The sequence below is a fragment of the Hippichthys cyanospilos genome, chromosome 16 (genome assembly GCF_059441005.1).
Source record: "Hippichthys cyanospilos isolate Australia breed blue-spotted pipefish chromosome 16, RoL_Hcya_1.0, whole genome shotgun sequence".
Lineage (NCBI taxonomy): Eukaryota > Metazoa > Chordata > Actinopteri > Syngnathiformes > Syngnathidae > Hippichthys > Hippichthys cyanospilos.
In genome coordinates this window covers 11,975,303-11,993,250 of record NC_142384.1, presented here as the reverse complement: position 1 = coordinate 11,993,250, position 17,948 = coordinate 11,975,303, and the positions used below count along the sequence as shown (strand labels likewise).

At 38.6% G+C, this 17,948-nt stretch overlaps 1 protein-coding gene across 1 annotated transcript in view; it reads right to left on the bottom strand.

Moving 5' to 3' along the window:
- The window catches only part of elfn2b (extracellular leucine-rich repeat and fibronectin type III domain containing 2b), a 69,118-nt gene extending 52,857 nt beyond the window's left edge, over window positions 1-16,261 (bottom strand). Inside the window, exon 1 of the mRNA XM_088436373.1 lies at window positions 16,143-16,261. The gene's annotated coding sequence lies outside the window, so the exon portion shown is untranslated. The remainder of the gene's footprint in view (window positions 1-16,142) is intronic.
- Window positions 16,262-17,948: the final 1,687 nt, after the last annotated feature.

Genomic DNA, 17,948 nt, shown 5'->3' with positions numbered 1-17,948 from the left:
ACATAAAAACGGAGATTTGCAAATCCTTTCAACTGAATACCTTACAAAATACAAGATGTATGAAATACTGTGTATCCTGTAAGGTTAGGTATTTTGTAAGGTTCTATCTGATGTTTGTTGTTGTTTTTTTGTTTTTTTTTGCAAATTTTCACTCATTTGTAATTTCTTACTTGTAACATGCTCCAAAAATGCTGGGTAAAGTAAAAATGGATCTTTGACGTCTTTAGCAGTTATTGGCAATGAATGAATCAGTTTTTTTCCTGCGAAATCACACACTATCCGTTACTTACTGCAAGCAATGCATTTTATTCAATATATGCCAGTGAGCTATAGTGACAAGAAAAACAAATTAAATCATTCACTGCCAGCTCAGTAAAAATAGATGTTTGACGTCTATAGCCCCCTTTGGCAGTGAATGAGGTAATATGAAAAAAAAAAATACTTATACGATGGTAGCCAAAGTAAAGTTGTCCACCAGCTCAACAGGTAACTCGCGGAAAGCTTAGCGAAGCAAAACCACCAAACGTCCTTAAATAATTTAAAAGACCCCGTAGGGTAAAACATGGAGCGACTAAAGCGGCGTGGCTTTAAGAGCGTGAAGCAAGCAGGTGAGATTCTGGCAGGTGTCCCCATTGAGCCCACATCTGCTGAATGTGTCACTGTTGGTTAGATAACAGCGCTTAAGGCTGGATCAAGTCTGAATAAGACACTGACTCATCATTGTGCAGAGTGAGAATTTTACCGCCTCAAAGACGGCGGCAGAGTTCACCTTTGAGTTGGGGCGCTGTCAGAAAGGAAGAATTGGGAAGCACTCGAAACCCAAACGAGCATCTAATGAATGGCATCCATCTCTATCACCTACCCATCTGTCTTTATATCTCCGTGCAACCAGGCGCACGCATGCTTAGTACCGCTGGGCAAAGCATGCCAGCAAGGCTTATAACTGTAGATAAGTGAGGAAAAAAAAAATGGTTAAACTACAGAAAAACATCCAAAGTCAACACACTAGAGGTCTGTAACATTGGTTGACTTCCAAGTTGCTCTAATTTACGAGCATAGATTTTTCCAAGCTGTACGGAGAATTTTTTAAACTGAGATTTTATAGTTCTCAGCTGTCATATAAAGCAAAACTAAAATAAAGAAAAACTATACAACTTTTAACAAACGCCATATCGATGCTTGAAAGGGTGTTTCTCTTGATTTCTTCTGTCGGTTCAACCACAACAAAGGATTTTCAAAGGATATTTTGAAGATTGTCTACTTTCCATCAGGATTTCGTTCAACCTTGACCTTTCTTGGATGAAAAGAAAGTGTCATCCTTTTGCTGATCAACTAATTTGGTACCAGCAATTTTTAGACCAGTCTTCCATCTAACATTTAAAACATTTGAAGAATACGTACTGTATAGATGAGCCTAAAATATGAGATGAAAACACGCTCAACTTTGAATATTAACACCCTCAAAAAAATGGAAAAATGTTTGGTCTTTCTTTGTAGCTGGTGAATGTTGATGACGCTAGCTGGTGATGACACTGAGGTGAAACACAAGTCAACAAAGAAATTTCTGTTTGCTGACGCAGTTTGACCTTCGCTCAATGGAATGTTGCAAAAATCGCAAGAAAATCAATGTCATGAATTCTATTAAAATTCTCCTCAAAAATTGAAATTATAATGGTTTTGAATGGTCCCAAATTTGGACAATGACCACTTTTGCAAACAAAAATCTCTCACGTCCAGCTGCAATGACATAGAAATGTGAGAATTGATGCATTTTGAAATTTTACATGTTTCAATCATCTGCTGGAAATTTCAGCTTGCTCGTGTTTTTTTCCCCATAGATTCTTTTATGATATCATGAAAAGAAAAAAAGAAATCAAAAGAATTTCCATAATTTGTAACACTATGCCACATTGGTTAAAAGGACGAATAGTTTAAAATATAGTAGGTGAGAAACCTAAAAGCACTTGGTATCGATTTATGTATTAAAAGCTCACATATTGCACAGCTCTAATACGTTCCCTGTGGTTTTCTGGCAAGCAGTTTAAGGAGTCACTTGGCACAGATTCAAGCACACGTGACAAGAGATACTAAAGATGTTTGGGTTGAAAAACTAATTCATAACACATTTTCAGGCTTTGTGGAAAATATTCAGCCAGGCCTTGATGGGTTTCAAAACACAATGCATCACCAGACGAGCACAGTACAGACAGTGATGCACGACTGGCCTACAGCGAGTTTTGGGGTTATTTTCTTGAACTGTACCTTTTGTCCAAGTGGAATGACTTATGAACGCTTAGGAATTGCAGACTGACCCGGGGAGGGCTGTGCACAAGAGATGACCCCTCCTCTGAAAGATTCATAGCAGGAGAGGATGCACATATTGCTGAATTAAGTTACGCTATGAAAGTGTTTCCCAAACAGGGGATTTTTTTTTGCCATGTGAAAAGTAACTGTCATAAAGAAGGGGGGTGTCAGCTTGTGAGCCTTATGGAGGAAACTAGAGGAAACCTTCAAATTTATTAATATTTTTGGAATTACTTTCCATAATAGTAAAAACTCAACATCACTATTAATCGGAAAACATTAAGATTACTAATAATCATTAAACATTAAACAACAATTCAGCTCATTTTTAATACTTTGCATATTCATCTCGCGGGCCGGATTATACCGATTTACGGGCCAGAACCGGCCCGCGGGCTATATGTTTGACACCTCTGACTTAGACAAACATTTAACCTGTATAAATGCTGTAAAAAAAAAAAAGTAATTAACAGTTGTTGAAGGTTTTTTATATTGCTGTTTTCTCTTTCCAAGAGGTGGTTTTGCAAAGTATAATTGAGAAGCACTGCGCTACGCTAATGGACTCCAACATGAAAAGACTGAAGGTGATCATTCCTGTCAAAGGTGCTTCAACAAAGTTTTTATGCATCATCCCTGCTTTCTTTTAACACCACAAAAAGCCAAGTAACTACCCTGGTTCATTGTCTATCTCCACTTTGGCGGCCACCTACAGACAGGTGAATCAGACAGAAGGCGAGGGCGAAAACGCGAAAAGATGATGACCCCGACATGGGCAAGTGAAAGCAAATTCACCTGAATGCGCGCTTGCCTTGTGCATTCATGCGTGAGTTTCTTCTCAAATTAGTCTGCTGAATCACGAGTCTGACCTACAAGGGAACCTCTCAGCGAGCATCATATAAACAGCCGACACGCACGCAGCCGTACGCGCTTGGTAGATTGGGCCGCAGCGGCGGCGCAATGCATGCAGGGAAAAACATGGTACATAATGAGGACGACAAGCCGCGGCCAGCAGTATTTCTCATGAACATATGCAAACACAATCATACTCTCTTGCTGCGATAATCCTTCAGGCCTAATGAGCTTTTTTACCTCCGGAAAGGTCATGACAAAAACAGTTGTGGAAAAACAATGACCACGTTCTCAACACTTGGGATCGCTTTAAAAAAATAACGCTTAAATAGTCGGTTGCATTCACTCACCATTTTTGTTCAGGCAAGGAGATCAGGTTATGGCTGGTGGATAGGCTTGAAAAAAAAAATCGTGCATGTCAAGCTCATTGTTCACTCACACAGAACTGAAGCGGCCATCTTGCTTTTAACCTTGACCCAAGCAAATGCTGTAGCCATACCTGGCCAGTGGGGGGCATACTAAACAGGAAGTACTAAATTCAACCATTTCCAAGATACAACTTACATTTATCACAATCATAACAAAATTAACATTTGAGACATTTTATTTGCAAAGAAAATAACAAAAGGAGCACCAATGATCTGGTAGATCCAAGTGGGCACTGGTGGCGCTATTTTTCATCTTAGTTTTTTTTTTTTTTGAAAAGCATTACATCTTGATGCTCCAGACATCATTTCCTGTTGCTCGCAAGCAGAAAACATTTGGATAAAATTAGCTTAATATTTTTTAACAACATTTTTCAGTTTACAGACTTTATGAAATATTTAATAGTTTTAAATCTAGAATCTAAAAATCAATTAATTGTAATTGTAAGTAGAAATTGCAAATATAAATGCTTGTCTAAAGCCATATTCTAACCTTAATTCTACCTTTTAAATCTACATTTCAAATCTAAATGGTTTTGGCAAAATAAAAAATTACCAGTAATATGAAAATGCTAAATGCAAGTAGCTAGGAGTATCAAAAACATGAAATTATTATTTTACTGTATGAAATCCTGACTATGCAAGAGCGGGTGAAAATATAAAAATAACAAGTCGGCCCTCTCAGTTGGCTCTAGTAGCTTCAGGTCATAAATCATTTCTACAAAGGGCCATGTCTTAAAAAAACAAAATTGTGAAAACTAATATTGTTTAAAGTAATGATATGATAATATATCAAAGGAAGAAAAAGCTAATAAATGCATTTAAGTCTAAAATTACGAAAATATAATGCCTATGAATACTCCTGTAACTTCGCTAAGATAATAATGTTCAATGTTTTAGTAGGTCGGTTGCATTATTTATTTTCACAAGTTATTTTAATTATAAATTCACTTTCAAAGTAACGCCCCAACTCGTGTAAGATTTTGTCACCGGGCTTGTGGATTAAGTGCTTGCGGAATTTAAACCGCCCACGAGTGGGCATGTTTTGGGTCTGGCACGTGTGAGATGGTTTGGCCAGGACAAACTGAGCGACTGCTTTTGAAGAACTCTTGAAGACCATACATTTGTGGTATTTATTTTTTAAAAAAAAGGAAGAAAATTCCAAGCCATTCTTGCACAAAAGCGCAATAAATATCATTATCAACCAAGACTAGAGATAGACGATGCATTTTTTTCTATCAATTTGTTGTAGCCAGGAGCTTTCAACATTAAATTCAATTTGACTTTTTCTCTGCAGGCTTGACCCAGAGCATTGAAAAAAAAACATTCAATAAACTCCATTTAATAATTTTAAGAATGCATGGCAGAACTGGATAAGCAGCACGTTAAAGGTGACGTGATAAAATTTCACTGAACGTTTGTGAACAGTAATCCACCCTATTTTACCCTCCGAGGTTCGATCTGTCCGCTCGCGGTGTGGCAATTCAATTTTTAATCACATGATGTGTTCAGGCATGCGTCCCACAATGCATTTCAATCACAGTGCCCTTACGCATCTCTCCAAACTGTCCCCTCTGGTCTGTTAGCTTCAAGTGGCAAAACGCATTTGACTTGAAAGCACCGCAAAGCAGATATACGCTCAGGAAGGACAGATGGACAGAAAGAATTAATGTCAGATGAATGAGACCAAGTATCTAATCTCTGAATGTCCAGGAGAGCATTTCTCAGAATTGACAAGGGTTTCTAAGAATTTAGAATTTGCCAGCCACTTGCTGCAAGCTTTGTTTGGAGGCAACTGTGATGGCTTTAGAAGATACGCAAAACAAGACTTGGCATTAAAATCCAAAGTGCTATTTTGGGAAATCTGACTTTATGGTGCAAACAGTCATCATACAACCAATAGAAAGGCAGAGGGTTCAAATTTTCAAAACCCGAATGTACGTTCTGCAGTGTTTTTTTTCTTTACATAAAAAAGTATTGCACATCAAATGAAAGCATCTGAAAAAAGACATCAGGAAGCTGAAACTTCACCCAGATAGTGACAATACAAAGTCAAAGATCAACATGGCACAACCACTGAGGTGTCACACTACCACAATTGCATCATTCCTTGGCTAAAATACTGCAAAAATGATGTGGAAGAAAAGGACAGAAAAACGATCATAATACTGGACAAGGATTAAATAAGTTTGTTCAACCTACTTGAAAATACAACAAAAATATTTGGAGGCTTAATTCTAAAATGATGCCATTGGATATTGAATGATACAGATGCATAACAAGAGATATAGGAAAAATGCCAAACGTAATCATAAAAAAATTACGAATAAATAATGTTTATGTACTAGTTTGTCGGCCAAATGCAGCGCACATGTTCATTCACATTTAGCCCACATGTACATTTGGAAGTATTTTTAAGTACATTTGAACTTATTTGGAAGAACAGTAAGACATTCAAGTTACGGTTAAGACTTATAGTACAGTCAAAGACACTTACTTGCAAATATGCAAACAGGCAGGCAAAAATGTTCAAAACATTGCATTCGGTATAAATATGGTATAGCAATATGCGGAAAAACATGTAATGCTATGTTTGTAGCATTTAGCTTATAAATACATTCAGACAAATATTCACCGTTTGAACATCTTTATAAATGTGTTCAAACTTTTAGTATGTTCTAACACACTTGAAAATATGTGCAAACATACAAAAAAAAAAAAAATGCAATGCTATGTTTTTAGCATTTAGCTTACAATTGCATTCAAATGTATTAGCGAGTAAATCCGGAAGTATTAGTGAAGTATTTGAAAGTGTGTTTGAACTTATATGCAAGTATGTTCAAACATATTTATAAATTCCAATTTACACACGTTTAAACAAACTTAAACACATCAAAATTAACATTTACTCCACTTTGGCAGCTCCGTGCCTCCATAAATATTAGCCATATATAGTATTGTGCACAACGCCTATTTGGATCAAGTGGAAGCTTTTGTGGTGTGACTTTGATTAGTTATTAACAACACATATAATATTTAGATGATTTTGTGCTGTTGTAATTAAGGCAGACATCCAATTTCTGAAGGCTGTGTCACACATTAAAATGCAAACAGATGCGTCAGTAGGGCGCCCCGACACTTCTTCACTAAACTGTGCCAAGACACACTTGCACACACACACACATCCAGAATAGAGATACTGTTTATGAAAGTGCAGATGCGTAGCTAAAATATTTACAACCCGATCTTAGCGCGCCGATGTGAAGAGTGAAGGATGGATAGTAAGAAGGAAAGGGAGAAAGTCTGGACATGACAAGTGTGCGTCTGTGCTCGAGAGTGTGCGTGTGTGAGTATTCACGAATGAGTGAGCGAAAGAGCGGGGCGATAACAACGGATAGGGATAGAGTGGGAAATGATTGTGCGGCACAGATGCCTTATGAATCTAGGCCAGTAGACAAAAAACAAGGCATTATTCCAAAATCCACTTTGTACGCAAACGTGTGTGTGCATGTGAGTGCGTGTGCGTTTTGCAGAGGCTGAAATCTTTCCATATATTCCTTGCTTAGTGCGTTTGCCCTCTCATCCTCATCAAGCTTTTACAATTACTGCGCTGAATATACAACACCCACTCACCTTGAAGCACAATCTAATGTTCACTCCTTCTCACTTATTCACACTCGTAGTTTTTTTTTTTTTTTTCCCACACGTTAAAACATTTATGCGGTAATCGGGGTTGGGGGCGGGCAGGTTTTTCGGGTTGTTGGCCAGAAGGATAGATGGTGACAGATGGTCCCGAATGAACACGCGTACAGCTCACACACATATACTGTAAACAACGACAAAGCCGAGCCGCTGTATGATTATTTCAAATTTATAAACGACAGTAAGATATGATGTCACTAGCGGGCTCGGAAGATATTTTTTCAATTGAAGCTAGGGAAAATAGGGGAAAATTAAGAAATCAATACTACATTAGTGCACCGCGCTTTCAGCTTGAAAATCAGATGCCGCTGGGGAAAAAAAAATGCATGTTAAGTCTAAAAGTTGTCCAGATTCTTGCCTTTGCAGGTGAAAACAATTGAATGCAGTTTGCATGTTCTCCCGGTGCCCTAGAGAGGATCCTAGTGAGGATAAGTGGTGCTAGAAAATGGATGGATGGATATTTTCTCGTCTGCAGAATCTCAGGGAAAAAAAAAAAAACTATTACCCTGTTGAAGATCACTGATGTATAAAAAACATTTATGGTAGATGAGATTCTTAATGTAATAGACACAAGAGAGGTAGCAAAGATGTTATGGCGCTGTCATAAAATAGGTTTTATTTAGCATTTTCAACAAAAAAAGATAATAAGGAATCTGACAAAAGCACTTACAAAATTGGGGGTTATGGATGTCCATGAAAAAGTGAGTGTCCCATAATTTGAAAGTGTTAAGTTGTGGTGATTTTTTTTTTTTTTGCTGTAGACCTTTAATACATTCACTATTTTTCAGTTTATGATCATAAGTGTGTGTATGTGGGTGTGTGCACATGAATTCCTTGGAGTTAAAAATGTAACAATTGGATTTTTTTCTCTTTCTATATATATATATATATATATATATATATATATATATATATATATATATATATATACATAGTGTAATTAATGTAAATAAATGTCTTGTAAATTCGACACACCTCAGGGAAAAATGTGTAAACCAAATTCGAATAATTAAAATGTGTTACCAAATTTGTAAAACGAGGCCATCAGCAGAATGCAGTGAAACCACACCTCTGCTCAGATGTCAAATTCCTCCACTGCCATCTGGAAATATAGATGCTTTTTCCTTTTTGCGTGTCTTCAATAGCCTCCTCAGCTTTTGCATGCATTGACAACGAGGCACTCTAAAGTGGGCGTGCTTCAGTCTCAACAAAAGTACAAAAGATCTGGAAGTCCTTACACCATCACACACACACTTTCACATACTCAATCACCAGCGTCCATATTGTTTCTGCGTGTCGCCAAAGGAGAGCCAGCACCTTCCATCAAGCAGACACAGATAAGCAGCCCCCCTCCATCCCTGATAACAGCTTGTCACCATCCAGCTCGTTTCCTCCACAACGGGTCATGACGCAGCACTTTGTCACTGTGCTAGCACATACAACTGCTGTGCTGGTACTATCAACATGCAAGAGAGGAAATCATCAGGTGTTCCCAGTGAAGAGATAATGAATATTGTCGTGACGTTACCTTTGTACCCCCACACACACGTGACAGCATAAAGGGCTTTAATAGGTGACAGTCCCTGGCAGCATCTGGTGTAAACGAAGCAAATTGACCACTCATTAAGTCAGAGCTCTCAGACCGGATTTAGAGAGCATCTGTTCAGCCGCAGGAATATCAACCCACTGTTCAGCTGACACGTTTATATTGCAATGTACAGATTCACTGTCACTCAAGGCAGTTTTTTTGATGTAATACGTGAAAATAACAAAATTAAAAAAACCTGATTAATATCCTGGCTAATTTAGAGTGAGATTCGTTGTCATGGAAGCGTGGCGCTGACAGTTTTTGACTGGCAAATTTGTTTGACTCCATTAACAAGTATCCACGAATATATATATATATATATATATATATATATATATATATATATATATATATATATATATATATATATATATATATATAAATATATATATATATATATATATATATATATATATATAAATATATATATATATATATATATATATATATATATATATATATATATATATATATATATATATATATATATGTGTGTGTGTGTGTGTAATTGCAATAAAATAGGAATTGTCAACATTTTTTAGACTAAGTTGTAACCCATATAAAGGGTGTAAAAAATGTGCTAAATTTGTATTTTTATTACTTCTTTCCTTTGTTTATGTAAAAAAAGTATACAGGATTAGCTATACTTATACCATTTTTGTAGATAATAATCTTATTTTCTTCCCAGGGAGGCCTTTGCAAAATATAATTGAGAAGCACTGTGCTCTGTGTGAAAAGTGATGTAAAGAGTGTTGTTCTAAACGCTGCTCAATGCAACTCAAAACAAATGTGGATTAGCGTTGAAGCGTTGTATGACCTCATCTGTTTGCACAGACCCTGAGCTGTGTGGCACTCACGCAAATCTCTATTGATATAATTGTTGAAATATAATATTTATTCTCCTCATTTTTACAGCATTGGAAAATGTTAATAATGTTTGTGGCATGTAAACCAGAAAACAAATAATATATTCCTATTTTTTATTTTTACAGAATTATGAAAAAGCTCCAGGAAGCCCCTAGGGCGGCGCTAAAGAGCGATATTTGGCTCCGGAGCGGCAGGTTGCTCTGCAGATTCCAGGAAGAACATCTTACATCTCCGTGCAGAAAACTGCAAGCCTCGGAATAGCTAAGATCCTGTGCAGAACCCTGAAGCTTCCAGGCCTCTGGTAGAGGGCCCCAGATACTGCTCATGTGGGCGAGGAAATTATTATATATATGTTTATTGCTCTGATAGGTGAGAGAGCAGATCCAACACAGTCAGACTGTCAGCGCAGCTGGCATTCAAGCGACTCCAGTCAGGTCATGGTAAATGCGCCGCATTTATATAGCAGCTCAAACAGCCTTTAGAGTGCGGCTTAATTCACCTATTCAGGTAATGACGCCATATGGCGGCGGGGTAGAAATGTTAAGGACATTCACCTCTTGCTCGATGATATTTCAACAGAACCGCGGAGGAGCCGGGAATTCGACTCGCAATGGTTCAAATGTGAGACAGCTGCAACTGAGCCAAACCTTTTGTGTTTCATCCCGCAACACTGTTGTTGGCCAGGCTCTCTGCATTGCTCTCACACAAAGACTGCGGCGATCACAGCAAATAGGCACATTGACAAAGAGAGTTTGCGAGGCTTGATGATGGCTTTTCTCTTGTCCCTGTGTTTAAAGCCCGCAGCAAAGCAAATAAACCAGCACGCCATCCTCCCATGACAAGTTGTCGCCGTCTACTCTTCTAAAAGCTCATCAGCGAATCATTGTCAGCCACCGCTCTTCGTCTCTGGCCTGAGGGGGATCTCCCACAACAAGCTCCTGGCATCGAGGGAACGACTGGAGTTGTGAAACATGACCGTGGTATTGATTGCGCCGCAACAGCTGGTAGGCAGAAAGTGAACGCGCTATGCTAACGGCCGAGGATGGCATGTGGAGGAGTGAGTTAGTGCGAATGTGTCCCAAGGGTTATCCATCTTAGGATCTTTGCATAATCCCTCCCGTTGGATGCAAAAATCAATACGGAGGTTGTGCTGGGAATGCGGATCTAGCGGAGGTGGGTCGAGCGACCCTGTTGCATATCGGAAAGGACTGTAAAGATAGTGGAAGATAAGATTACATAAGGCGCATCGGTACAACACAGAGGGATGCTATCCATCCATTTTCTATACCGGTAAATTTCGACGTGGTGTTGACAAAGACACAGTTAGGTCTTTATTATTAGCATTCTGAAAAATTAACACCAAAGACTTAAGTGTAAGAAGTTAAATCTTGATTTCATCAAACCACACCAAAATCTCACACGTTGGGAAAATGTACTGTGGTCTGACGAGTCCAATGTTGAACTTTTTGAAATCTGAAAGGTATGTAACATTTCTTATCCCCAAATGAATACCAGAGGTACAGAGGAGCATCATTGGGATATTCTTAGTTTGGAACTGATGTCATAGATTAAAATAAATTAATTATAAACAGCTGAAATTTATTAAGGGTGACGAAGAGGCACTTTAAATAGTGGCTGTTTGTGCCAACTTTCATCAAACACAATTTTGAATATGATTGCGTTAATTCTGAACACATCACTTGAAAGAGGGTGTGCACACTTATGCAACCACTTCAGTTTTTTTTTTTTATTTTGACATCTTCTCAACAAAATAAAATAAATTCTTGGCTAGTACAAGATATATGCCTCATAATGGTGACTAAAACTTCCCATTTGAAGAGGGGTGTGTAGACTTTTTTTAATAGCTCGCGTATGCTTTTCTTGACATTTTTTGTCAAAGAAAGTAGGACGGTAGAACGAATGTGGTCCAGCAGGTAATTGTCTTTACCTGACTAATCACATGTGCTGTAGTAGAACTAATGACCCGCCAAATTTGCTCCATAATTCAATTGACCTGAAGCGTCGACGGGAATTAATTCAGCCACCAAAGCCCAAAGTGCGTTGGCCTCTCCGAACGTTGAGGTCAGGATGCTTTAACGGCACTAATGGCTTTGGCTGTTAACCCTTCTTAGCTGGAAAGGAACTCAATCAAGTGAAGACCTCCAGCCGCGTTTATCAAATTGTGGAGGGCTTCATTAGTTTGTTTATCCCACAGCTTCTTGTTCTGTTCGGCTAAAATGTTTTAGAAAACACACGTTCTTGACAAACGCTATATTTTTATAGCATTTAGCCTATAAGTGCATTAAGATGTATTCACATATATGTGCAGAGGTAATCGCAATTGATTAGGTATTTATGAGTAGATCACTACATGTTTTCAAATACGTTGTATGTATTTTGAAGTAGACAGTGGTATTATGGGAACGATTGCTATATTTATAGCATTTAGCATGTACATTCGGACATATTTGAAATTATATGTGAATGCATATGGAAGTAGTTTGAAGATATTTGAAAATACTTTTTTTTTTTAAATAGACTGTGGCATTACGGAAACAAATGCTATATTTTTATAGCGTTTACATTAAGATGTATTTGCAAGTACTTTTGATCGTATTTGCAAGTATTTGTAACTGCTTTTTCAAATAAGTTCGAATATACATGAAAATATGTTCAAACATATTTTCAAATAGCCCGTGGATCATGGGAACAAATGATATCATGTTAGCATAACCTGTAAGTACATTTGCATGTATTTACAAGTATGCTAGAACTAGAACAAGCACATGTAAACATATTTTAAAATGCTTGAATGTACTGTTATTTTGAAAAACGTTTGGCCATAGGGTAAAATAGATTCAAACGCATTTGAAAATGTGTTCAAACTCACGTGGGAATAAGTTTGAACATACTTGAAAATCATTTCCAAATGAGTTTGCCAGTCAAAAATAAGTATTCCACTTCGAGTGGACCCAAATCGGCTGAAGTGTATTTGCATAATCCAATTTGTATTAAACTCACATCTTATCGTTTTTGCACACTTCTGCGAACGAGACAAACGAATGACAATCACAGCGACGTGCTCACTCTTCTCGCCATCTGAATTCAGCCTACGTAAGAAATATTCCTCTTCTTATTTTGACTATGCGCCTCAGGAGACACCACCCTCACTTTGTCTTTGATTCCGCTCTCACCTTTGTGTGTTTTTTCTTTCCTGCCGCACAATATGCATCAGCTCTGGGGAGCACCCCCGACAGACAGCGCCACGGATTCCCTGAATTATGACTAACATACTTCAATACAGTTCCGATGAACTCGAGATTACAGAGAAACAAGTCAGTGGGTTTGCAAGGTAGGTGGTCATTATTCAGGTCTCCCGGGCCTGCCTCTTTTTACTGATTTCCTCTCTCTCTCTTTTCCACACGCTACACCACCGATCTGTGATTGCAATTGATCGGAGACTGCTCATCGTTCCTCCGCCAGCAACGTCGGAAAGCATCGATACCGGGGAGGACGGTTCTAGCCGGAGATGATAAAAAAATAAATAAATAAATGCATGTTTTTGGTGGAGCGGGGCAGGAATGAAGAAATGATGTGGGGGCCAGGGCAGCGCCACTTACATTCTCCACATAGCGTCTTCATTCAAGTGGGCGTGGCCAGTGATTGATAGCAAAGGTCTTAGAAGGGGATTACACTATTGACTGCGGTGAGAGCAAATTTACAACTCTCTATACCAGCATACCTCCTGACAGGGTAGGGTCATTTTGTATTATGAGTCTCATGTACAAATTATTGATTACCGATCATGATGAATGTCCTATTGAGAAATGCCTCTTGTGTATGACGCAGCCGACACTGAATCCTAATTTTCCTTGTGGTAATTGAAAAACATCTATGCTCTTCGTGGAAATGTTGTAACCCGAGAGGAATCAGTAGGTTTCCAATTCCGTGTATTTCCTGAATTTATGCAGAATGACAAAAAAATATTCACTCATTGTACACACAATTGTTTTTAGATTTCAGATTAGATTCGCTGCATACATCAGGAAATTATTTTTTTTTTTAAAAAAAAGCTTAATTTGGATTGACAGTGTACTAAATCTGATAACAATAAACTTAACACATTCACTGGCAGCCCAGATGAAATGGATTTTCGACTCGTATACCTGTCAATGGCAGCGAGTGAGTTAACTTATTCACTGCCAGCCTAGTAAAAATGGATCTTTGACGTCTATAACCGTCAGTGGTAGTGAATAAGAAAATATTGTGGGTGGAGTTTGCAGCATTTTGATTACATGAGATTTGCAACTTATCTATCGTTTTTTTTTTTAACAGCCATCCGGGGTGGGGCAAACAAAGGGACACAACCAAAGTGGTCTTATTTTTTTTTAACTGTTACTTTTATTCGCCACAAAGCAACACTTTCCACTAGTAAGCACAATCAGGTGTGTTACTGTTGTGTTGATTTAGTATTCTAACAACTCGAGTGTGTCTGTGTTATGTTGAAAATATTTTGTTGCGTCTCTTATTTCTTAATGTTTAGGTATGTTCTGTTTTGAAGCCATGATGTTTCTGTTACCAGGCAATGTCAAAAAAAGTTTTAAATAAAAGCAAACATTTAAAAAAACCTCCTTTAACATCTGAATATTTGATGTTACAACCAGTAGCTTTGGTCCAGTGTGGCCTATACATGACAAAAAACATGATCTGCTCAATTTTTGTTGGTGTTTCTGATGTTCAAACCCAGTATAAACATTATAGCATCAATAATAATAATAAAGTACTGTAAATAAATCCATTTTCTAAAGACCTCATTCATTTAAAAAAATCTTTCTAATCCCTTAAAACAATGCTGTTCTTTGCTTAATACGGTACATGGTGCAGTACACGCAATGTCACCAAATAGCATTATGTCTTCTTGTCATTTTTGTATGTTTTGAAGGGTGAAATGACACCGTTTATGCTTTATTTTATAAATATTGAAAAAATATTTCTGTTACTACAGAATGCAAATATGTACAGTAAATAAACAAGTTATTTAAAGAAAATTAAAACGAAATATTGCCCTATCTTGATAATTGAAATGATGATCGGTTATTTTGAAATTCACTGATCGTCGACTGTGATCGGCTCCAAAAAATCGTGACTGAATAAAGTATAAAGTATATACCGCACTATAAGGCATATCGGATGATAAGGCACACCTTCAATGGTCTATTTTAAAACTGTTTTCATACATAAGGCGCACTGCATTATAAGGCGCATAGAATAGAAGCAAGCAATGTATATAAGGTATAGTATGTATTCTCACTGGTATTAAGGCCAAAATTTTCTTGTTGCGATCCTCACCAGACTGTACCTAATGGATGTTTCATACCTTTGTTGGACTGCAGCATGTTGAACTATAAATACACGCAATTGTGTCCCTTCCCAACCCCCAAATGACTAATGTGATCAGAACGTGTTTGCTCTAATCTGATCAAGCATGCATGTGCATAATCAAGCATGCAATCCCCCCAACATGAGGGAGGGGATCACAGGCCTCCAACGTGCTGGTTCAGCACTGTGCGCTCTCCGTGGTTCTGAAGTTAGTCACACAGTCGATGCGTGTATGACATATGTCACTAATTAAAACCAAAGCAGCCGTGGAGAGGCTCGTTTATCTCTCGGTTATTGTCGGACTTAAGATCTTTGCGTCCAAAAAGTGTGGGCGATATACGAGCGCTCTGGACACTGTTGCTGCCAGTGGCGGGAATTTCTCTTCTTCTCTCACACGATCAGACGCAGGAGTGCTCAGAGCAGCTGACACCCAAGCGCTCATTGCAGGTGAAGTCTGCACTTGTGCGTTTGTGTGTGTGTGTGTGTGTGTGTGTGTGTGCAATTCAACACTGTTGTAGCTGGGCCATTCACCCTCAAACGCACACATGCACACTCACTCACTGCCAGTTTTATCCCCTGCGTGATTCCTCCCACGACTCTAAATCCCTCTCGCACATCTGTCCATGGCGCAGCCCGTCCAATCTTTCTTTCCCTGCAACCCCCCGTTTATTAGACGACCCCCGCCCTCACCGCCACTCCACCCCACCGCACCCCTTCCAGACTCATTCCTCTCCTCACTTTAAATCAATGCGCGTTTTAACTATAGCAAAGAAGAAGGAGCATTCCCACATGGGGTCAGTCGCCAACACTGTTCCGTTGCTTAACGCTAAACCCACGCTGCTGCAAATCAGAGTGAAGAAAAAAAAATAAAAAATACTGCGGGAAGACAGCTCAAGCCAGCAGAGAGAAAAGAAGTCTCAAGTGCAGGTGCATGATCCCTCTCGCAATATTTACCACTGCAAGGCTTTATATCATTTTAAAGAGCACGGGGCGTTAATGCTCAGATAGAACAGATTGGAGTACAATACCTTTACTTGTTTCCTCTCCAGACTCTGCTTCCATTTGGCTGGAGCTGAAAAAAGATGGGTGATTATTCTCTTTTTCTCATCCACCGGAACGTCGCAGGCTCAGCAGTAGCAGCAGCGCACTGGTTTAGAGGATAACTGAGAGAGAGAGGGAGAGCGAGAGGAAGAGAGGGAGCGAGCAAGAGAGAGAGACACTAGTTAAAGTGCGCTGTACGTCTGTCTACCTTTCGCAGATCATATCGGCGGCTAAATGTCCTACTTACACGAACTAATGTATTTATCGGGCACCCGTGCGATCTAAAAAGAACGCACAGAAGATTCAAGAGTCAGATAACTGAAATTAAATTTCATGCTCAGGTATCGATAAGGTGGACGGTGTCCAACCAGAGGCTCAAGGGCCAAACCAGGCCCATTATCATTTTATATGGATTTCCAAAGCAAATCATTTGACTCTTTTCTAGTATTGAACGTCTGTTTGCTATTTTGTTACATATTTTACACGGAAAAGTACAATATTTTGATCCGAAGCCTACTTACAACTAAGCAAATTATTTACTTTTAAGCAAATTTTAAGCAATTAGCAGTCAAAATGTCATTTTTGGTCCTTTCAAACCGATTTTTTTCCAAACTGATTTTTCATAATAGGTCTCAATTGACACTTAGAACTGTATATATAAGGAATCAGGTGAGAAAATCAATGCCATTTCACAATGGTAAATAATATATTCGGGTGACTAAAGCAGAAGCTTTTGTCATGCAAACAGGTGGAAAACATTACCCTCTGGTGGTAGGATGACAAAGTGCTTGATTTGACATGTAGAGTCGGCTTTTTAAATGTTAATATCGCTGAGGATCAGTTTAAATAATCGTGTCAGCCAATATTGTGATTATGATTAAAATTCAATGAATTGTTCAGCCCTAGTACAACGTTGTACAAGTAAACCGATGGAAAGCTTTTTAATTTAAATTTTAAATCACATACTTTAACCTTCAAGACCCACGCCATACACTAACCAATGGCAGCACACAGTTTTGTTTGTTTGTTCTTTTTTGTTTGCTTATAGTAAACTTTTAAATCCATTCTTGTTGCCCAATTTGTGCTAGCAAACTAGCACTAAGCTAACAATCAAGGGACTCTGGCCAAGAGCCCAAGTTTGTAATCTCCGGTCATGCTAGCATGGCTAAGTAACGACAAAGACATTGAAAAACTCCCTGATGGCCTTCTTTGATTAATAACAGTCCAACGAAACGCTTTATGAGCCGGCTAAAGACTACAATTGAGACAAATGAAAATTCAAAGTTGGCGTTGGGTCATTTCGCTAATCAATCCGAGTCAGCACCTTTTCATTCCACCCTCTTTAAGTAAAATCGGATTATTTCCTGTCGCGCACCTGATGATTTGCCACGGGCCACTAATGTGCCGGGGGCACACTGGGAGAAAAATAATAGAAAGATAGTCTCAATCTGCCCCTTTCCCATACTGAAAAAAAGGAATATATTGAAGGTGTGATCATACTCAATTAACACTCCCTCGTTCTCATTTCTCACACAGTACATTCTGGCTCGCAGCATTGGGCGCGCACGCGCAAAGGCACGCGCGCGCAGCTCATTAACTCGCCCTCGCTCCATCTCTGTCTTTTTTTCTTTTCGGCGAGAAGACGATTTGCTCCAGAGACTGACGCGGTCCTGAAACTCTCATTAATATTTTCTCATTATCAGTGCTTCAAGTGTTAAGCAATAGCACAATGGCTCGTCTTGGCATGATGCTCGATAAAGCTGTTATCTTTTGCCGCAACTGGGAGGACGCGT